The following is a 24,317-nucleotide window of genomic DNA, read 5'->3' as shown; positions in this document are numbered from 1 at the left end:
GGCTTTAAATGACATTTGTTATTTGCCATAAACTCTATTGAAGGCTCTTGAAGGTTTTGGGTTGAATTCTGAAAAGGAAGCTGTGTGTGAGACATTTGTCATTAAAAGCCCACAGAAAGTTTGTGTGCAAAAAGCAAAAGCATATTTATGTATGTGTTTCAAGAGTATAAACATAATGGAGATGGTTTGTAATTCACAGCAACTTTTGAGCTACGGGCAGAAATGGCATAAGAGCAAGTTAAATGGTATTTTTAGCTGAAAGGAATGATTACAAATCTGTCAGGCATTTTCAAGGCAAAAAAAAGAAAACTTGGATTTTATTTTAGAAAGACAACTAAAATTTGAAACATGAAAAATGAAATTCACATAGTTTTATAAGTAATCTAATGTGAAATTAAGATATTAGCATTAATATTAGCATGGGATGGGAGATATTTCTTCTGATTTTGATTTGCAGTCATCATTCTGCTGCTAGTTTTGTGTATGCTTAGGCTTTGTACCACATCTGGTGAGATTTGAAATAAAACATCATGGTTATAAAAGATTTGATGGCTTGAGACTCATAAATGGAAGTCATAGAGTTAGAAAGAAAATATAAACCACAAGCCTCCTCCTAATCCCACCCGTCTCCCCCCAAAAAACCCCTAAGCTTTCATCCTGAAGGTGAACATATGAAATATCCTTCAAGATCTGTAGATTGAACATTTCCAATGAGTATGTTGAAAATAATTGTCACAGCTGAGGTTACTTTTGGAAAAATATTGTATTTAGTATTTGTGACAAAACATGTACAGCAACTGGATAGAAAGTATAAACTGCAATATGATAACACACATAGAAATGAAAAATAAATTTAATTACTATGATCTCAAAAACACATAAATTATGTTCAAAAATACATTGCTTAATGGTAGCAAAATTATGTTCAAAAATACATTGCTTAATGGTAGCATAATAACAGAAATTAAATTAGAGTCACTTAAAGAAAACATAGATCAGTTTTCTTCTGAAGTCAGGATTGAGTTTGTTTAAAATTACAAATTACAATTATTACTAACTTCAAATTGTTATGAAATAAGAAGAATTTTATACTGCTGTTGCCATTTTGACTTTTTTACTGTGATGAATAAAGAACACTCCACTATCTATTCATTTTTGATTTTTCCCTTTTACAGCCTTTACATTTTAAGAAGTGAGGATGGGATGATAAAAAGATCATAAAAATTAGTATAAGAATATAAAATACAATATCAGAAACTGTTTTTGTGATTGACAAGAGCTGAGGATAAACAGCAAGTAAATTAGGAATTTGTGCAGAGCTGATTGGAAAGTAGTGTTATATAACTTTTTAAAAACATTGTTTATTCTAATTTTTATCTCAGTATTCTCAATTATCTAATTTCTTAGACTTTAATGAGATCTAGGATGATTATGGAAAGATACATCCATCAAAAACAAATCTAAACTTCTGTTGAAGAGACCTGTTACTCAAAAAGGAGGGAAAAAAGACATAGAGCCATGGCATATTATGCATAAAAGCCTTTTTTTTTTCCACTACCACTTTCCTTGTTCTAAAAGACATATTTGTGTATTTGACAGAAATAGGCTTCTTAGGTAGAATAAGCCAAAAGCAGATGGCAGGAATTTACATGAGACAGCTCCTAGCTGTTTCTTTTCATGCTATGCTAATGCAACTACACTGAATTTGTATCCTCTGCAGTTTGAAGAGCATTTTTGTTTTTTGCATTACTTGAGGAAAGAGTTTCTGTTAGTGTTAAATGTTTTCTGTCTGTTTGAATTCTTATTTTTCTTCACAAATTTTTCTATATCATTTCCCAAATGTTCAGAGTTCCTGTTTATTGATATTGTTTATTTCTCTGCTCTTATATTTCCACATTTTTTTTTGTTCTTGAAAGCTTTTGACTTCCTTTTCATGTCTTTAGGTATTTTACAGGTTATTGGCATGTACACGACAAGTACATATTCTGATCTGTGACGTATCTGGAGTGAAACCTTAAGATGAACCCTTTAAAGCTAATTATCTAAAAGGGGATATCTTGTTATGTGAAACCCAATAGTGTAGTTAGATCTTTATTGTCTTCCTTTAGACTGAAATATGTAAACATGGAAAATCCAAAATACATAAAATGCACTGAAGTTTCTTTTATTTTTAGGTCAAATTCTTTGCATTATCAATCTCTAGCATGTTGTCACAAAAGGAACTGTGAGATATTTATAATAGTTGGGGTCCTTTTTGCTTCATAGTTGGACCTTTTCTCACCTGAAAATGTTCCAAGACCTACAAATATGGTTTTTAGTACATTTTAGTGACAAGACAATATGTAACTGTAATAATAGTCATGCTAACAACAGAACATTAGAACTTTAATCTCAGAGTATTTTGTGGCCAGCCAATGAACATCTTCTGTTAATAAAGGATTTTTCTTAAATGCGACAACTTGTGTTTTTTTAATCATGCTGGAACATTTCATAGATCTCCTTTTTGTTAACAGCAAAAAGGAGATCTATGAAACTTTCATAGTGATAATTAATATTCACTTTCTCCACTGTTTTGAAATCCCATAATGTCAGCAGAGGTAAGGAAGAATCAAGATTTAAAAGACATGCTACCATTACCCACAATGTCACCTCTTTGCCAGCCTGTTGAAAGTGTCAAACTTTCATCAGCTATGCAGAGATTACAAGGGAAGTGTTTGCTTCCCTACAAAATAATATCAGCCATTTGTTCATTAGCACATTGTGGTGGATCAAGGTTGGGCATTCTAGTTTTTGGAAGACCCATAAAGCATGATTTGGAACTACCACTCAGTACATATGTTTTTTTCTTGTAGTGCAGTATTAGACTGTACACCTTGCTCTTTAAATTTCAGCAAAGTGAGTTTGCCATCCTCTGTATCCTTTCTATTTGAATAGATACAGATAAATACATTTACCTATATTTGTATTTTTTAAGGAGAAATTTCTGAAGAGTTCATGTTGGGGAAAAAAGCCAATACATAGTCCAGAAACAGGAAATTTTCTGAATTGGTGCTCTCTCTTCAGAAAAATCACATAAAGAAATGCAAATTGTGATGGTTGCATTGATTGCATATAAAATCTTGTGCAATCTTCAATTGCATATTTTCTATAAACATGTTTAAAAGACAGGTAAATTGTAAAAATTACCCAGTATGATTTAAAAATTTATTTATGAAGTAGCATAGGAAAATGTATTTTAAAAATATGATGAGATTGTTGTTGATCTTTGCTTTACAGACAACTTTGCTTTACTTTCTATATATCAGGTTCTTGTAGCAGATTTTAGAGTCATTCAACCAGCAGGAAACACGTTTTTCACAAAATGATGTGGTAATTGCATTTCTCTGCAAAATACATTGACCAACTTGCTTTAAAATTGCACAGTAATGTTTGTGTCATATGCCATTATATTGTACTCTTTGTGTGTGAATGAGAATGTGAAAGCTGAAGCTAACTTGCTCAAATAGTCTGGATATATTTGTGCTTCAAAAAAGTTATTATCAAAACCAAGATCCAATCTTCAGAAACTCAAACACCTTTAAGAACTCAATTATTAACTGTATTTAGTTAATTATCATTTACTGTACCTAGCTAGCAAGCTTGGAATTGTATGCACAAAAGAAAAATTAAGAATTTTAATAAAATTAGCTCTACAAAAGAATAGAACTACTCATACATGGTTGTCAAAATGTTTTAAAGTGATTAATTTAAAAGAAAGAAGCATCAGCACAATTTGAATTCTTTTACTCTCTCCTCCTACTCATTTTCATTCTTTTATTATTTCTTTTAGCAGTGTCTTTAGATACAAATGCCTTGACTTTCTGAGGTGTTGAAAATCCCCAGTTAACTAAAAAGAAGATAAATGGAAAAGACTAAACTCTGCTGTTTCATATTGTAGTGACGATGTCAGTGTTTAGTGTGGCTTGAAATAACATCTAAGATATGAAACTAAGAGGAGGCAATGACCTGAGATAGGTAATATTTCACAGATAGGGTCACAATTTGTCTTAAGGAATCATTGATTCATTCATCAGAAATGATCAAATTATGTAAATATACCCCTACATGATTTAAATCATGCATTGTGTAAGAAAACAACCAAAAAACTTCATAACATGGAACTTTAATGGATGGATCTTTAATAATAATTTAGCAAAATAGAGAGAAAAATATTTTTTTATTTCTGTGTCTTGATGAATTGTACTTTTGTAATACAATAAATTTTGGTTTTTTCCTGAGCTTTCTGTTTTCATGCTTCCTGAAGAAAATCTTACGCTTTTCTAGATAATGCAACTATTAGTTAAAATATTAATACCTTTTTTTTGTAAGAAATCCATTTTGTATTTTATAGGCTGGACTTTTATGATTTTATAAGGATAAGATAATAAAATAACATAAATAATTTTTTTCTTGTACTTTCGCCCTATTCAGATTGCATGAATACATATTTTAGGTGTTTAATTATTTCATTCTTGATAATTCTGAAGCCTTATTTTTGCCTGACTAAAACTTTCAGTAGCAAACTCAACTGGTTAGGAAACCAGAACAGCTATACTTCACAGAGGAAAACTCTTAACACTCTGTTTACCTAAATTCTGACTATCCTTAAGGCAGTTTACCTCTTTTACTGTCCTTTATAAAAAGGTGTGGCTTGAAAATACTTGCCATCTTATCAGGGGGCAAAAAAGAAGGATCCAGCAATTGAGGACTTCCAAGACATTTTCAGACAAATAGTGTGAAAGATGATAAAATTGTCAGTTTTTCTCTCAAGTCTCTTTGAAGAGCTTTCCTAGTTTACGACAGCAACAACAGCAGAAACCTATAATGACCTTTGATATTTCTGAAGTTAATTGTGTTCTTTGCAAGGAAATTATAAGTATGTAACATTTTCTTAGCTTCAACTTAATTTGCACTGTACTTGAGCAGTATATGCTGAAGTCTTCTAAAGGGAAAATAAAACAGGAGAATAGTTTACCTAATCAGTAGGTTAGTGGAAAGATGGATTTTAATCTCCATGGGCTTCTGAAAAACCTCTGCTTCTAAAACTCTACACACTGAAAATTGGCATGAAACAAATATCACAAATATAGGGATCACTGCCAAGCACAGCTAAAGGAGTCATGAGAAACATGAGTCTAAGTTTGCACCAAATACTTTTCACGTGTTATCCCCTGCTATGGATTTTTAAATCTGTTTTGAGGTTAAAATATTGTCTAATACTTGAAACAAATTGTTGTAAGGTTTTTGAAAATGTGAATACTATTTGCTCCTACTGAAATCACCAGGTAGTTTTAATATGGAGTGAGATTGCTCTGCAGATGGCTTTTTAGGGGCACATCCTAAGCAAAGTATAGTGGAACAATTTCAGAGAAAATATGTTGACATAAGCTTTGTGTTATTTACAAATGCACTGGTTTTTCTTTTTTTTATATTTTGAGATCTAATTTTTTCTTGCAATCTACTTCCTTGTAAGAAGGGAAGCATCCAAGTTCTTACCTTTTATTTTAAGGAGATATTTCCATCTTCTAGACTGATTGCAGCCTAGCTCTTTCTGCAAGCATGTTGCTGCTTATATACCCTTTTATGATGGATGGTATTGTTCAACATTCTAATCCCAGCTAGAGAAGTAATAGGTTCTCTCTCTCATGTCCATCTCTGTACATGCTTCCCCGTTACATACTCTCAAGTAACCAAGGAAGTTGTATTTTGGCACTATGGGAAGAAGGTGCGTACTCTATTACCCTGCTTTTCTTCAACATGCTCTTATGTTTTGAATGTGCTCTTTTTCCTATTTGCTGAAGAACCCTATTTACTAAGAAAAGAAACGAGTAGCTCAAGCCTCGCTTTAGGCTGAATGCAGGTATAGTTAAATGCAGGAATACATCCAGTGTATAGTGTTGGTCTAAAATTAAAAAAAAGAAAAAAATCCCCCAAAGCTGTACATGAGCACAAGGAAAGAAATCTGCACGGATGACTCTCCCTGAGAGCTGCAAATATTATAGGGTGAGTTACCATTCTCTCTGCACTGAAAGATCAGTGAGACCCTATCCAGAATGTAATATTTTAGGCTTATTTAAATAAAATAGTTTGCTCTTCTGTTAAGCAAAGGTGTTTTCATAATTTTGTTATCTGAAATGTTTAGTATATACTGAAGAGTTCAGTGTTTAAAATAGTTTTTCTGGTTTTACCTTTTGCTGTGTAAGGTAGAAAAAAATAAGCACTGGAAAGCAGGCATGAAAGAAAGGTCAGTAGTTTTGCATCTGCAGTTCTATATTTGCACAGGTTGCTAGGCAATGTGAGAAAATCATGGCTCTAAACTGCAAGTGTGTTTTCAGACACCAATTATTAAAAAGAAATCAACAACTGTATTTTGTAATATAGTTTAGTACATTTACCTTTCATTAATGATACTAATCTTTGACAATTATTAGGTGAAATTAATATTATACAGTCTGCATTTACTTCAGAATTGGTGGGCCCCTCCCTTGAAGGATCAGCTTATATTTGTCATACGATGAAAATTTCTTATTCCCTATTTGAACATAGGAGCTTGATCGCTTTTTTGCATTTTTGCTCCAAGAGCCATTGACTGTCACGATACATGTTGTGTGAGACTGTAAGAATGTACCTTTTTCTAGTTTTATGGCTACTGTTGAAACAAAAAGAATGATTTTTGCTGGCACTTGGCAGGTGTAAGCCATCTAATATATTTCTGATAAGGATTGAGGACGGGCTTTCAAAAGATTTACAGACTATAATATCAATGTATTAGGCCTGAGCTGTATAAGAAGGGAGTATAGAAAGAATGCAAATGCAAAGAAAGGGAAGAAAAGAAGACTGGAATCAAAGGAGAGGATGCTGCCTGCCCTGGGGCACTGTCTGAGGCTCTGCCTATGTAGATTTGGAAGCACAGTGACTCAGCAGGGCTCCTGGGGATGCAATCATGGTGGGGCAGAAGGTGAAAGAATTTTTTTTCTGCCTCACAGTGTCACTTCATATTTTACACAGTGGATGAACATGGAGAGAAGCACAAGATCTAAATGCTTTGGAGCCTGTGCTTCATTCCAGAATTTCTGACTCTGTTTTTGGCAATCAAGATCAATTCCTTAAAAATTGTAACAGTGAGAGAAAAGGAAGTGGTTTTATGAATTATATGCTAATTTGCTGTCTCAATATTTTACATGAATAACTAACTTTAAGACAGAAATTAAAGCATCAATTCAAGATTTTTGTTTCTCTGACGTTATACAAAATTCTGAATGTTCACTTTATCTTTTTTCTCTTAATATACTTCGTTCAAAACCACACATGCAGATGTATTCTGCTAATAACCTAGATTCTGCTCATTATAATTAAATGTCATCTGAGACAAACAGTCCCTTATGATTCCTCCCTGTTGCAGCCTGGAGGGGTTCGGTTAATGCTCTGTATGTTTATCTCTCAATGGCTCAGCTTAAATCAGTTTTAAGCAGAAAATCTCTGTCTGAATATGTGAAATGCTTGTGTGGCTACATAGGGTTAGAGTTTTCAAAAACTCGGGATTATGTTAATATAATCCAGGAGGTGAATATGTCTTTTTGTAGCTCACCTGATCACATCAGAAGGCACAGTTCAAAAAATTTGCACCAAGGGGCCCTGAGAGGTAAACCACCTAAATCATCTAAGCATTTGCATAAGTTACAGCTGAAGTGTGAATTTAGTTATTAAGGAAATAAAATGAAGCAGAGGTAAAAATTATAATGTGTTCTACTAAATGGCCAAAACTATTTTTAGAGTAGGAAAATTTTAACAACATAATATAAAGGAATACCAAATGAAACCTCAAGTCTAACATTAGGCTTTCTTAAAATAACAGCAGCGAAGAGAAACCTGGTTCTCTGGTTCTCAGCTCCCCAGGAGACTAAAATCTTTTCAGCTAGATATTATAAGTGCAAAAATAAATGTCACTAATGTTTGACTCTCTTGTACAGAGATAAGATACTGCAATCATGGTCAGCATAGTTTTGCAAACCATTTAAAATTTTGTTCTCTGTGAAAAAAGCAGAACTGCCTCTCCAAAATAACTTCCATGCTATGATAGAGCAATGTTTTAATTGTTTGATACTGCCATTGATACTCCCAAATGACAAAGTAGTTCTGTGTTCACATGCATGCATGCATAATCTAGGACACAAAACACTAATATCTTCTGTCTGATACTTCTTCATTTGGAATCACTAATGCTTTTATTAGTCACTACATCACTTACTTTCTTTGCTTTATTTAGTACTGCATCTCTCATACACTCAATGTAAAACAGAATGTAAAGGCTGCCTGACATTGTACACTTCTGTATTAACAGTGGTTGATACAGAATTCCTTGGTTGGAGTATTTATGAATGAAATGAAATGAAATGGAATGAATCCAATTATATTATATTAACCTAAATATAATCTATGGAGCTAATGCTTTATCCATACTTCTTATTTATTTTTTTCATTTCAATGACTTCAGGAAAATACCAGAGTTGATAAGATAGGAGAGAAGAGATTTCATGTAATATTATCCTAAGTAGCGTAAATTGTAATTCTTTGGGGCATTGACAGGCTGAAGTTTTTAAGCTGAATTTTTTTATCTTCACTGCCTGCTTCATGGCTAATGTGTTTTCAGTTGGTTATATAAGGAAACAAGACCCATTCAATCATGCTGTTGTAATGTTGTTGCATCAGTCCCCACTTGTTTTGCCTCCAAGTGCCGTTTTATAGGTTTAAAGGACATCAAATTATCACAGACTTTGTAAAAACCATCAGCTATGTAAGGGAGAAAAATTAATTTGCTGTCTCAGCTAAGGGGTAGCAGAGGAACTGAACAGACTTTAAACTCTGTTAGCTGCCAGCCAGCTTGCACACAGCTATAGAGCAGCCACAGTACTTGCTGTGCTTTCACCAGTCAGCATGCTAAAAAGGCAGGCAAAGGACCCAGCAGGTGCCTGGGATAAAGGATGTGCCTCTTGGCACTTTGATAAAAATCTACCCCAATTGTGCCATATTATTCTCATACTAGTGCAGTTTTCATATGTGCACATAAAAGATGTTCTGACCATAACTAGAGCTGTACATTTAACCAGGATGAAAACCTCATCCATTCATGAATCCATTAACTCTTTGTTGGCAAGAAAGGAGCTGGTTTTGAAGATTCTGACTCTGCTCATAATCTCTGTCAGATGTGATACTTTTATTACCCTATTGGCCTTATGTGCCCTCTGCCCTGTCCATGGATGGATCCTTGAAACTCAGACCAGGATAGCTGGGCCTTATACAAGCTTTCTTTGGACTCAGGCCTCCTTCACTCACTGGGTTTCCTGGACAAACTTCAAATCTATGTAGTGTAACAGTTTTGTCTCCTCTCTGGGCCTTGAACCTGTTTGGTGGGTAGCCTTGTCTCTTGAATGCACTTGCATCTTTGCTACAGCTTTGTGTCCTGACAGTTCTGACTCTTCAGTGAACCTTGAATGTACATGGTAGGTGGCTTTTCTCCAGCCCTGTCTTTCTGTCTTTGCCCACGTCTACTGCTATTCCTTCCTCTCTGGACTCTGTTGCACAGCCCCTGGGACTGTCTGGAGTGTTCCTTTGTCCTGTCTAGGGGTGCAGATACACCTTGTTACTGTGACCTGGTGTGGGATTGTGTCCTATTGGAGAGAGCCCTATCTGCAAGTGTTTCCCTTGGCTCCCGGGTCACCCTGTCTCTTCCAATGATCTTGTCTTCATTAGTCTCTGGTATGAAAATGTGGTGAAGCTTTCCTCCTTTAGTTTGCTTACCACTAAGGCTAGAAATCTCCTGACATAAAATGACTTTGAAAAAAAAGTTAAGCATGAAGGAATACTAGAATTAAGTTGTTTATGGAGTCCTCATTTGCCAAACTCTTGTAAGATTTCTGTCTGTGTCTGTTGCTATAATTACTATATTTTGCTCAGGGCACTGTAATACGTATTCAGCAAATCAGCAGGCACATTTTGTTGTTGTTTGCTGTATTGCTCAGACCTTATTTCAGTCACATTATTTGAACACAGAGATATGTGAGACAATTTTGCACATATTTTTCTGTGCTAATCACTGTTATACTGCACAGGCATTGCAATAATTATACTAGCTTTAGCCTGAATGTGATTATTTTACTAACATTTTTTCTTGCATATTAACTGTCCAAATGCACTTATTGGGAAAAGATTAAGCAAATTTATTTTTCTTTTAGTGGAAAATAAGCTGCTTAGGCCTACTGCACAGAAAAAGTCAGGTTCATGGACATTTTAGGTACGCATTGACATGCTGTAAGCTGTTGGCTTGCCTCTTCGTATATGCCTTCATGGTGCTTCCAAACCATGAATTTATCAATTTCTTAAGCACTTGTCTTTTTATCCCACTCATTGCCTTTAAAATCTGTCTCCCACTAACCTCATTTGTAGGAGTCAGTATTCATAGTTTCAGCAAACTGAAAATCAGAGTCTCAGTGGCAAGGAATTCCAAGTAGGGCCTGTATTGGCCACTTGTGAAAAGTTTTATTTGTACTCATAACCAAAACCCGGTCCCCAGACCTCTGAGGCAGAGCTAAAAGTAATTTGCCCATGAGCTCTTTTGCAGTGCTGTCTTTTTCCTTTGTCATATTCATGTTTCCAACACTTGTAACAAAGAAGCCAAGTCTTTTCTAGGAAGATTTGTATTATGCAATGCATATTTATTAATTTCTGAGGTAATTCAACCCAGGTTTGGCTCAGAAAAAGAACAGATGTTCCACAAGGACTTGGCCCTCTATAGTTCTTCAGTAGGTTTGCTTTCAAAGTGAAGCAATGTCTGCAGGTAAACATAACAGCTTCTGTTAGGTCATCTGCAGTTTTTTTTTGTTTTAAAATTATATCAAATAAGAAGAAAAAAAAAGGCAATGCATCACCACTGGCAGCTCTGCTAGGGGACAAAATTTATCTGTAGCAAGGCTTTCTGCAATAATAATTTCCAGTGACTTGCATGCAGTATTTTCACTAATAGATATACACAGTAGTTATTGCTGCTGTATGAGCCCTGAATTTACAGCTACTTAGCAGGGGCAGTAAGGGTTTTCTAAGGAATACTTTTGACAGTTTGACATATCTGACTAAATAAGATATGCCTGACACTAATGAGACATGGATTGTTAGTGCCAGCATAAGTTAGAATAAGTTTAAGGATGACCTTTTATCATAGCTATTTTGGAGGAGTTATCTCTGTGTTTGAGGTCAGTTCATGCTATAGCCTCACCCCAATGAAGGTGAATTAGTGAGGAAACTCCTACATTTGTGAGATGGGCATGAGACCATGCAACCAGACTGATGATCTGCCACCCCGATGGGTTCTTCTGCACCGATTCCATGAAATGAAGTTTCTCAAGAGAAATATCTCAGTCTGTGAGACTGCATCATTTTAAAAAGCCCTTGCTAAAAGGGCAGTGTTGAGCTGGGGTGCCCCTTTAGGAGAATGTCTCTGAACTTGGTATTGGGTACAGTGTAGGGCAGAAAAATCAAGATCTCAACAGTTTCTTGCCATTTATGCAGCACTAGTGGCACTTCTGCAATGGCACTTCTGCAAGTGGCACTTTTCATTCCCACCATAAAGCAGCCCCCAGCCAGAGAGTAGTCTGATTTCACAAATGGGAGGAGGACCAATTTAAAAGGTGTAACTTGATGTTTGATGCTGTAGAAATATTCTGAAGAAAATCATCCTTGCAAAACAAATTCGTTCATTTGACTATTGCAGGGGCTGCAGAGTATTTCTTCAGGGTTTTGAGAAATGCAGGTACCTTGTCTGGGACTTAAATAGCTTGGCAACAATAACAGGGGCCACATAGTTCACTATCTGCTTCCAGAGTTGATTACAAGAAGAAAAAAAATGTATCCACCTTATAATAAAGAGGTTCGACACTAATTGTGTAGTATACCTGCTGAATATTTTATAGAGGTGAGAGCTGCACACAAGTTGTCTGTAAAACTTATTTCAACAAATCATTATGAGAGGGCTGGGGAGGAAGTGTATTTGACAACAACATGGATTTTAGACTACCTGTGCTATATTTAAAATTTGGATGTTAGTACTTGTTCCATCACAGCAACTTTTATTACCCGCACTTGTTTAACTTTAAGGAAATATTTCCTAAGCTAATAAGAGACTTCAAGACTGGGGGCATCCTCAGTGGCAATGATTATGGATTGATGGAGTTTGTAGTCCTAAAGGATATGGATCACATATGGAGTAAAGTTAGGTCCCTGAACTTTAGGAATGCAAACTTCCAGCTCTTCAAGGAGATAGTCAGTAGGATCCCCTGGGAGACGGCCCTCAGGGGCAAGAGAGCAGAAGAGAGGCAGCAGATTTTTAAGGAAGTCTTCCATGCAGTCCAAGACCTATCAATCCCCAGGAATGAGAAACTGGGCAAGGATGGAAAGACCTGATATGGTTGAGTAGGAAACTGCTGATCAAACTAAACAGAAAAAACAAATGTATAGACAATGGAAACAAGGACAGTAACCTGGGAAGGACACAAGGAAGGTGTCCTTGTCCATGGCAAGGGGATTGGAAAGAGGTGATCTTTAAAGTCCCTTCCAGTCTAAGCCATTATATGATTCTTACTTCAGTAATTTTATTTACTGATGGAAAGGCAGGCAGTGTGCAATGGTGTGTTTAGATGTGTGCTCTTGCATCTCCAGCGATTATGAAGAGAACTGTGCTAGTAGGTGCAGCTTAGTTTTTTAAAAAATCTATATGCAATTTCATATTTTCTTTACCTGTCTGTGTTATATATTGATGCTTAGGTGGTTTAAAAAAACCCTGCAATTGTACATGGGTGGTTTTGTACTGAATAATCAGTCTGAAGGAAATGAAATTTTTTGTAAGACTTTTTCTCACCTTGACTCAGTTGTAATTCGGTAGATGATTTAGATGCTATTCTTAATCCAGATAATATTTATTGCTCCATTCTGCAGTAATTGGAAAATTCTCATTTCAACAGTGTTTATTTTATAACATAAGACATGTCTTGACCTACTGGTTTGTTCTTATTGAAGTATCTGGAATTCAAATCACATATATAAACTAAATGGCAAAGAACACAGTAGTTCGAGTTCTGACCTCATTCTGGTAGGTTACAATGACTGTGCAGAGGTGGAAGTAAACATATAAATAAAAACAATTTCCTATCTGCTTCTCATTTTCAGTAGGTCAGGATATAGAATATATCCAATATTACTGATTTATAGCATATATCTTTTGTTGTCTAAAGAAGTAAATGAACATCTGTACTCCAAGTTTCTCAGCACACTAATCCATTATAAAATGAGAAACTTGACAGAATATTTGCCCCAAGTGTAAATGCATGTGTGAGTTGTATGTAGGTGATGAAAAAAAGCAACTGAATTATCAAATAAAGATGAAAAAATGAAATTGGATGAAGTGATATACAATATATTTAATATGCTTAGGAAAAAATGATTTTTTTCTTGAATAAATACTTAGGTTAGATCAGTTTTATTTTGCAGTTTCAGTTTCGTACACCAGGATACTGTACCATTTAAGGTCACTACTTAATCTAAGCACAAGCTTATCCCTCCTTTTCTGTGCCACAACAAACATTTATAGGTTTAGAGAGATACACCTAGTGACTATCCATATCTGGACTAGATTTCTACTACCTAAGTTACCATTTCCTATCAATCAAAAAGCTGACTGAATGCATTTCTTCCTTGTTTCCTTTAGTTAGTGAATTGCACTGGTCAACATTGTACCTGTTGAAAGAGAGAACAATGTTTCAGAGAGAAACATATGTGGGAAGCCCTGAATCAAAACTTTTATTTACTGGAGAGGTGCTCATCCTTTTGTAGGTACATGGACTCCTGACTTATTACACGTTTCTTCAGATCAATCCTGTAAATATCTATTCGCCAGAGAACCAGCAGAAGAGACACTTCCAGTTCTGTGGAAGAGGTGAGCAGCTGTTTCAAGCTGCAATTTGAGCATTCTGGAGTGGGATGACTAAGTTGCTCAACTGGAGCAACCTTCTGCTAATAGTGTTAGCATTCCTAACACTATTAGCCTGAGTACAGGCATGTTCCTAATGAAAGAGAGAAAAACTTCTTCATTCAAAAATAGAGCAGTAAATGCTGATCTTTTTCCACTGCCAAAAAGAGATCACTATGCATGCTTTCTTGTAGTGAGATATTAGCACTTTACAATCTTGCACAAGATATGATACTGAAGAGGACAACTGGTATAGATGTCTTGTTTTTCTGGAGAATTCTTAGAAAAAACCAACAACAACAACAACAGCAACAAAAAACCAAACCAAACCAAAAAAACGCACAAAAACCCCCCAAAAAAACAAAAAAAAAAAAAATCCAAAACCAAAAAACCCCAAAACAACAACAACAACAAACCCAACCAAAAAAAATCCATACAATTTTTCCCCTGAAAAGCCCTGTCATTTTGCCACATTTTAGCCTTTGGACATTTTTCTGGCTGGCTAAAATTGCCTGAATTTCATTTTTGTGTTTTGGAGGACCTTTTTGCATTTTGCAATTACAATAGCAGAAGTAGGTCAGGGAGCAGATGCTCTGACTGTGGAGACTTTAATGGTGCCCTAGACAACTGACAGTTCAAATGTCTAAGATCCTGTCCACAAATGTCATGACTTAAACACTTCCTATCATGCTCAGTTTCATAAGCTGGTAAAAAAAAACCCTCAATAAGCAATTTTATGTCTCTAATTTTTGACAGAAGATGTTTTTTCTTCAATCTTTCTTAATTTCTTTATTCAGATAAGTATATTAAAGATGAATGTTGGAATTTTAGACTTTTGATTGGTCCTTTTGATACATCTAATTTAGGAGCTTTTCTTAGTACACTTGAAACAGTATAAATCACCTTTTTAAGCATTGTTTCTCACATGATGAATTTGGTACTTGGTTAGTACTGAAATTTATAATTTTAGGAGATTAAAAGCCTTTTGCTAATTCATAGCTTCTGGTCCACTCAACATTTTAAACAATGGCATAATTTTTGATAATGACTTGGTCAGTCAAGTATGTTCCATTTTGATTTTGAAATAAGAAATTATGAAACTGACTGTCAAAGCAATTATGTAGGAAAGAATTTAGTTTGAGGTAATTATAGCATAAGATTGGCTATCCAGGCAATTATTAACTAACTGCATCAACTTATGGGAAAATTAAGCATTTTTTTCATAATCCAGAAATGAATTTTCTTTACTCTGTGTATGCCTTGTCTATGATATACATTATTTTTCATTAATCTTCTTGCAAATAATCAATTACTGTATAATGCTTGAACATTTTCTTCCTGCAATACCTCTTTCATTTCTTTCACTCTCTGACATTAATATGCTTCCAATTCTTCATTTGCATGGGAGGTTGTTTGTTGGTAGAAACCAAAAAAAGGATATTTTTTGTGGCATGAAAAGACATGTGAAAGCTTGTAAGAACTGGATAGAACCAGTTTGTTTGTTTTCATTCCAACCTTTAAGCAACATAAGTGTTACAGCAGTGGTGATACATAGTGTTGAAGTTGTGTGTTGATGACTTCAACCTCCTAGTTGCAGGTGCTGTTAAGAAGGAAATTGTAAACATTTTTCCAGCAAAGAATCTCCTTCAGTTTTAACATGTGTTCTCCCCCCACACCCACCTTGGCAGTCTGTGAAATACCAGTTGAGATGTATCCATCTGTTTTTTTGAAAATAAAACCTAAATAAAACCTATTATATTTATGATTCAATTAATCTCTGGAAATAAGCTACATAGTCATATGAAATTAGAATGCTCACACTGTTTAAAAAAGTAAATAAATTTAGTAATAAGCACTTTCAATTTTAAAAGAGTTAGGTCAGTAGAAATCAGACATTGAGATGTGACATATCTGAGAGGCCAAAAAGTGACCCCTAAACTCTCCAAATCTGACTAGATAAAAAAAGCATGCACTGTGGTTAATCAAGCAGTGTATTACATGGACCTACCATACACATGATTTATTAGAAATGTAAACTCCTCCTGAAAGATGTGATGTGGGAAAATTTGCTTTTGAGACAGAAATTGTCTGTGATGAATATTTTGACTACACTAATTGAAGTTTGACAGGACATCTGATTTATATGTAATTCTGTTCCAAGCCTGTTGAAAGATGGAATACTGAACACGTAGGCTTGTGATCTGGGTCACAACTTGTAAAATCTCTTTACCTGACAGATATATTTTGTGCTAGCTGCAAGAATTTTTGTTAGCAAAAAACAAGAACTATTTTGCGTACCTCTTGCCTGATGTTTGGAACAAGGCTTTGCTGTGAAGTAGTTACTGACTTAAAAAGTCTATATTGTATAGAACAACGATTTTGTCTGTCCAGAAATGTGGAAAATATTGACACCAGAGATGAGAAATACAGTACATAAAGATGAAGCAAATAAGTTTATTGTCTGAATTTATAATTACTCTTTTGAGCAGAGGAACATTACTCACTTCAAAATACCTATACCTTTCTTTAACTCAATAAATGATTGATTTAGAAGGGTATGCTGTAATGACGTGAATAAATGATATCAGGAGTATAAAATAAAGTCTGGAATTATTGGTAAAAGAGGAATTTCATAGAGGGAGATCACTGAGATATCATGGTTGATTAAGTAAATTAATTAAATTTATTGAGATAAATACATATCCTGCTGATATGTTTCATGGTTTCTTCTTGGTGAGTGTATGAAGTCTGTTAGAAATTAAAAATTGATTTCTATTCATCACTTTTTTCCTTAGCCCAGCCTTCAAAAAAAAATGTTATTGCTCTGTGATTTAGACTACATTTATATGATGACTTTCATTTCAAATTGTGCTGTTAATACCTGTGAAAACTTAATCCTACCACGAAGCACTATGTATCATTTGCTTAAAATTAAAATTTGTGATCCATGCATAGTTTTGACTGATTTTTGGAAGCAGAAGTCATCTATCTAGCGCAAAGGATGATATGAACTCCAACATTCACTCACTATGCAGGAATGTAAAGAATTTAACATATGCAAACCTACCGATTCACAGAAAGTATAAAGAAAATGTTTTATATGTGAAAAAGATCCTTCATGGGAGTTGTCTGTTCTTTGTTGAGGTTGATATTATTTAAGGGTACTGAGGAATGGGAGCAAGCTGACAAACTTCCTTTTAAGTGTGTGGCACAGCTGACCCAGAAGATCCCAGAAGCCACGGTCCAGGAAGGTTTCCTGACAGTTTGACCACCTTTCTTCTTTTCAGACAGTCTACCAGACTGCTCTTGGTTTCTAGGGGATTTTCCATGTTATCCTTCTGAGAACCAGGATATGCCACATAGTAGATATTTAGATTCATTTGTAATTAAAAAATTTGAAATATGAAAATCCTCTTGCTGTTTGTCCTGTTCTAATTTCAGTTGCTTTTTAAATATTAAGATTCTTAAATAAAATAGTTCTAGGGATGTATTACTCACTTCTAATATGAAGTAGATTGCTTATGTCAATTAATATAGGATTATTTCCAAGAAACAAATATGTATCTATCTCAGCTAATATGCTGCAGGAGGTAAAATCCTTGGAATAGAAGGGTAACATGATATTTTACACATGAAGATTGTGGCAAAGGACAAAAATGCTTTCTTGACATAGAGAGAAGGCTGTGGACTATCTGCTTTTGCTGGAATATTGTCCTTCACTAAGTAACATTTTGTAAACTAACTTCTTTTCCTTTTGTAAGAAACATTGAAAGTCTTCCACGACTAATTTGAAGAAATCACAGAAGCATAAGTGCAGGCCATACAAATAGTGGTTTTGTTTACTTTTAATTCTCTTTGGATGCTTACCAGGGAAGCTGGGCACTGGAGCTGGCAAGCTAAAGAATGCTTTTTTCTCCGCTAAAGATTTTGCATTTCAAAATGAAACAAGCCAGGGCAAACAAGAGGACATAGATAGACACAGGAGCATGTTGACAGTACCATGTGGTCATTTAGTAGGGCCATATTTGAGTTGGTTTTATTTTACTTTGGTAGTTTGAGGCTTTTGAGGAGTTAGAAAGCATGAACTTTATATGAACTATGGTTTTCTGGGTGCCTGATGGCTGAGCTGCAAGGCTCTCAAGCTGCATGTAATTGAAAAGACAACATATATTGGTGTGTCAGGAAACATCACTTACATCTTTTGATGCTGCATTTAGATCTTATGGAAACTTAACAACAGACACTCCCTCAGGTCTAGAATAGCCATTATGAATGGACTCCTACAAACAAGTGAACAAATACAGACTTTTTAAAAAAAATATCCTCTGGAAAACAAATTTTGGTAAAGTCAGTGGAAAAGTAGAGCATAATTAACCCAGCATGTTTTCCATAACAACTAGTCCTTGACTTTGTGTTCAGTACTTGAGGTGAGGGGTAAGGGCTGAGGTAAATGACTCTCCTCTTCTTTAGTCATGCTTTAATTCCATAGCTACATGAATGGGGAGGAACAAAATGCTTGAATTTCAGAGTGTGTGAATTTTGACCAGCAAAACATTTTCTAACAGATAGTGCTTAACAGGACTCACAAAACTGCAGAGATCTTCTAAGGTCCAAAAAGTGAAAGGGTAACTTCTGCCTCCATGTTTTTTTTTTAAATAAAATAGATCTTTAACTCTTGGTTTTTCAGAATTAAACAGATATGAAGTAGATTCTTCAGTAGAGTTCACAAAGGTTTAAGACAACATAGGTTTATGACTGGTCTGAAAATTGCAGGATTAAGGGGATTAAAGGGTCTCTCTTTTTGCCAAGGTTGTTGAATTTGGAATGCCAAGAGTCTTTCTCAAGGCTGTCTTAAACATTTTTTCAGTCAGAAAATAAGTGATATTGAAGCTGTTTTTCTTATTGGCAGTTCCTCAGTAAAATAATTTTTAAAAGAAAAAGAAGACAAGCTTCTGCAGCAACAGAACAAAGGGATGAATACTATTTTTCTTGGAGAGGTGCAGCTGAGTTTCTCACAAGAACAAAACTAAATTTACCTTAGTCTAGTTAGTTGATTTTTCTTGACAAGTTTCTGGAATGTAAGACAGGTCTCAAACATGTTAGGGTTGATTGGTTTGTGCAAAAAGAAGTTTGCAATCAAATACTTTGTCCTTTCATATTTTGCAGAGGATCTTCCAGGAAATGGCAAAACAGTATCTTATTGATGAATTAAAGAGGTGTTGCAACTTCATAAATGAAGATCCTCTAACAATTAATTGAAGCTTAACTTCCTACTGAGGCAGCACACACTTTCATGGTACCTCAACGATACTTGTAGAGAGCCATCTGGAGCTCATTAACAGGAATTAGAAATATTGTGAAGAAGAAACATTAAAGAAATACCTGCCACTAAACAACTTGTGAGCAGCAGATGATACCATAGAAGTATTACCTCTCTGCCTTGCCTGGCACTTTCATTTCTGGACTAAGCAACAATCAAAAAGGATATACCTGATAAATGTTTTCAGAATTACATCAGTATCTTAACTGAAAGTGACTTCTTTCTGGATGACGTATTCTCTCTAACTTCTTCAAATAAAGCAGTAAAACCCTAAATCTTCAGTTCTCTCTCCCCATTTCTTTTTTTTTTTTTTTTTTGCATGTGCAGAAGTATTTAATAATCCACATGCTCTTAACTTTCCTCTGTATTTTCATTACTTATTTGTTCTGCTAAACAATGGTATGTGCAATAGAGAAATTGTTCAACCTTTCCAAATACTGAGAAATCCCACATTGGAATAGTGGCGAATATTTTTTTAATCTTTGTGAAAAAGAGTGGTTTAGAAAGAGCTTCTTCAGCTGTATCCATTTCATGCAGAACTGCAGGAGCTGGTTTTCAGCAGGGAAAAAAACAGACCATACTAGTTTTTAGCTTCCTTAACTCATAAGCACTGCAGGAAGTCAGATCTCCTGGTGTTACTTGAGGTCTATATGGAAACAACAAGAAAATGGTTGCCATCAAGCAAAAAAAAAAAAAAAAAAGAAAAACCAGAGCTCTTTCCACATAAGCAGTAACCAACTCTGCACACTTATCTAGCTGCAAAAATAATCATCTGCTTTATAAGTAATTTTTGTTCATTTTGGTTCTCAATAATAAATGAGTGATACATTTCACATATGACAGTTTTTTCTTAATACTCTATAGTACTAAGACATTTTTTTGCTTATTAAATTTTGAGAAAGTAATGCTGGAATTCAGAATGTTTTCAAAAGAGCGGTGGAGGAGATCTCAAGAGTCTATTTATGAGCCTGAAACAGCAGCATTTCCAGGTTAAATAAAGTCGGAATTTTTTATTTTGTCAGTTGCCAGATACTTTTCTAAAGCTGTAGAAATAGGATCCACATTGTGCTTTTCCAGAATGTCTAGATCTATCTGGTGATTTATTTAATTCTAGCTTTGCAATGAAACTTAACACTGATAGGCTTGACTGTAATATTGGGATGCTATTACTCTTACACAATGCAATGACCTTAAATTTAGGAAAAATTTTGACAGTAAAGGGAAAATGAGATCCAACTTTAGTACAGGTTTATTGAAGGTAGGTCATGCCAACATAAGTGGTAGGGGGAGTATGAAATAAAGCAAATACTGTAATCGACTGATGTGAGTAACACTTCATAAGGTGTCATAAAAATGGAAAAGAAATAATAGAAAAGGTCACCAACACTTTTTTTTAAGGAAGAAGACCATTGGTGTGAAGTTTCTGGCAGATTTTAAATATTCCTTCCTCATATTCACTTTGTTATTTACTTTGCATGTTATGAAATTTATTAGTGTATAATGTGTCTCAGGTGAACTCCAGGACTGTAACAGAAGTTCAGTGGTGCTTTGTGGTACAAAAGACACTGACATGAATGCAAAATCTAATTCTGGAATTTCTGCTGTCTGGAATTTACGCTCTGAAGTTAAAGAAGATCGATCTGAGTGTGATACGTTAACCTAAAATAAAAATGTTATGCAGCCATTAAAGAAATTAAAGTATCAGAGGGGGTATTGTCAGGTGCTGCTGCCAATATTCTATCAGTCATGATACCTTCTTGTCTGGGGAGTGGCCATCTGAACTCTAATAAGAGCAGTGGTGGCTGTGGGTAGAAATTGGGAGATTGAAGGAGCTCATCTCATACCAAAAACAGTGTGGCATGGTCAGATCAAGCCAGTGCTTTTTTGGCTTTGTGGGACAATAAGTCCTCTGTAGAAAAGCAATCCTTGGAAAATTGGAATAAATGGGAGGGGGGGAGGGAGAGGCAGGAAGAGTTATTAGTGATCAATGCAATACTTTGTGAAAACAGCATATATAATTTCTGAACATATGTGGGACTTTTGTATAGTGCCAGGAATTTAAAAAGCAATTTACAATGTGTCACATATGCTTGGAGAATTTAAGGAACCTAGTGGAAAGAGACAGCTTTGAAATATTTCTTGATAGTTCAGTAATCCATTGTTTGACTATAAAATGTTAGAAATACCTAAACTATTTGATGTTAGAAAGGAAAATTTTTATACTTTTCCCCTTATCTATCAAGATAGAGATGTAGCCAAAAATTTTAGTAATTAAGGTAAAAGAACACGTAGACTCATGAATTATACAGAAAAGTAAACAAACTGATCTCTAAAATGTTTTTCTTTTTAATATAGTTATTTTTTTTACTTCATCAAGCCATGAAATGAAATGAGGAAAGAAAGGTATTGAGGCATCCCACAGCAAGTCCAACCACAAGTTAACTTCTAATAATCTTTGAGAAGTAATCAAGGATGCTTTAAATACTGCTCAGTGCAAAATGCAAAATTATGTCACTGGAACAATTAATTACTTCTTTGGTCTTTTAAAACATAGCTACAGCTGAATATCTTACTAATTTCCCGGATAAATACTGCAGAACACTTAATAAATTAATTGGCAAAAAATGTAGCTTAGAATCTTATTCTTGAGCTAAAATTGTCAATTTGCAATTTATCTAGATATTAGGAAATAACTAATCTCCATGTGTTGTGAGATATTTGTTTGGTTTTTTTTTTCCCCTATTAATTCTAGTATTAATGAAGGTTTTGAGTGCTGGGTGGGAGAGGGGCATTTTTTACTGTTTATATAAACTATGGTATTTTCTGACATTTGCAGCAACTGCATACTGGTAAACTCTGGTAAACTGTCTGAGAAAGATGACTTTTAATCCTGTCTTTCCAAAGTTCATGCTCAAGTTTATATGGCAAGGGTCTGAGAGCCATTCAGGGGAGTAACATCTGAGTTCTAACTGCATACAATATGAATTGTCTGTGATGGATACTGCAACTGTTCCTGAAGTATGCTTTACCTTGTCGTATATAATGAGAAAAAAAATATTTTGGAAGAATAGACTTTCCTGATTTTGGGAAAGGAAGGCAGGAAAGAGTGAGAAAGAAACAATACAGTAAATAAAGATGATCAAGGTGCATTTTCCTTTTCTGTAATGTTCCTCAAAATAACACTAAACAACAATCTAACATCCCCTCAAAAATAAAAACCCAAAACCCAGAAACCCCTAAAATCCCCAAAAACAAACAGATAAACTGTTGACTTTTACTTTTTGTATTGGTTATATTTCACAATTCATTTAGTAACTTACAGTTTTGATTAGAAACATGAGTTTGACTGAAGGTTTTTCAAAGAGCTTCTTCTCAAAACTGTTTTCACTCTCAAAAGTAATAATAATTTAAGAAAAAATCTACCCCATCCAGCTAAACAGAAAATGACTATGAGTGGTTGTGTAACTATACTCTGAGGTATAAACTTTAAATGAAATAAGGAGCTATTTTAGCAGTAGCATCCAGCTAGAAGACGATTTATGAATTGATATAATATTATACTCTTTTCTTAGTTTTGGCTAAACAAACATGTTTGTTTTGGAAATTTGCCTTGATATGAGAAACAGAGCCTCAGATAATAATAAGTAATTGTCATAGAAGATAATTTCCATTTCAGAAAGCAAATGTTAACTCTAAAGCAGGATTCATTTGAAGCTTTGCTAAGTGGATTCATAGTGGTTCCAAATATAAAGAGCTCATTACTTGCCAGCACACTAACAAAGGAGAAGGAGACTTTGAATCTGCTCAACTGACTTAATACTCTCTTAGAAAGCTATATTACTTCAAGACTAACAACTTCAATATAATTGGGTTTTTTTATTCTAATCTCATTTGACTATGAAAAAATTTAGCTATTTAATCTGGAATTAATTGTTCCATTCTTGAAATGCTGGAAAATTAGCCTAAATTCTGTCTGGTTTGTGTCTTTCAGCTCCAGTCTCTAAAGATTGCTTAGAAGGGTCAGAATAAATTATAATATGAAAAGCAACTTTTACCAAGGTTTCTAAGTACCTCTGCAGTAAAAATAAAACCTAAACTAGCATATTACTTGGTGCATCTTCATATTGAGGAGAATAAGCATTTGTGTCTATTAAACAACAAATTGTAGTAATTAATAAAATATGGATTTTTATGACTCAGCAAGATTGATGTGTCTTGTAGCCAGTGTTGTTTTAATATAGGACAACAAGAAAAATGTAATGTACTCATTTCTCTGAAAAGTGCTCCAAGTTCACATAGTGATGAACTTGCTGGGTCATTTGTTGTTGAAATAAAAATTCTGTGTGGGAGACTGTCTAAACTAATATATCTACTGAAGACTTGCTATATTAACAGTACTTCCCATGGCTATGCTAGCACAGCAGAAAATAAGATAGCCGCATTGTCTTCAGTGCCTGTCATACTTTGAGAAACTTTGAACCAATTTACTTCAAAAAAACAACAAAAAATCTAAAAATCTATTAATTTAAAAATAATAGCACACCACAAATTGTTTTTGTCCATAGAGGACTAGGAAGTACAATACAAGTGTCCTGGTTCTGGACAGTACAGTGTTAATTTTTTGCAGTAGCCTGGGTGGGCATGACCAGGACCCAGAGAGTATTCAGTACCATTGTCATTTTTCATGGATCAGGAAAGAACTCTCTTCCTGGTCACAGAGCATGGCAGCACACTCGAGAATGATCAGGGGTTTCTCTATGGTGGCTTCCACTGAGTGAGTCATTCATCTCTTGAACACTTTGGTATTGATACTGTTGCTGCTACTGTTTGTTTTCCTATCTTATCGCTGTTTTCAGTAGATTGTTCTCATCTCAACCTCTGATCTTTGCCTTTTGTACCTCTAATTCTCCTCTCCAGACCTCCACAGAGAAAATGGGATGGGGA

The 24,317-nt window shown here is 34.8% G+C and overlaps 1 long non-coding RNA gene across 1 annotated transcript in view; it reads left to right on the top strand.

Annotated features, from left to right (window-relative positions):
• Positions 1-5,234: 5,234 nt before the first annotated feature.
• Positions 5,235-24,317, top strand: part of LOC139603255 (uncharacterized) — a 75,324-nt gene continuing 56,241 nt past the window's right edge. Inside the window, exon 1 of the long non-coding RNA XR_011683639.1 lies at positions 5,235-6,042. This is a non-coding gene — a long non-coding RNA (uncharacterized lncRNA). The remainder of the gene's footprint in view (positions 6,043-24,317) is intronic.

The sequence above is a fragment of the Agelaius tricolor genome, unplaced genomic scaffold (assembly GCF_023055355.1).
Source record: "Agelaius tricolor isolate 1412-34295 unplaced genomic scaffold, bAgeTri1.0.p SCAF_2, whole genome shotgun sequence".
Taxonomy (NCBI): domain Eukaryota; kingdom Metazoa; phylum Chordata; class Aves; order Passeriformes; family Icteridae; genus Agelaius; species Agelaius tricolor.
The sequence above is the reverse complement of the archived record's forward strand: the minus strand, read 5'-3'. Positions and strand labels throughout refer to the sequence as shown.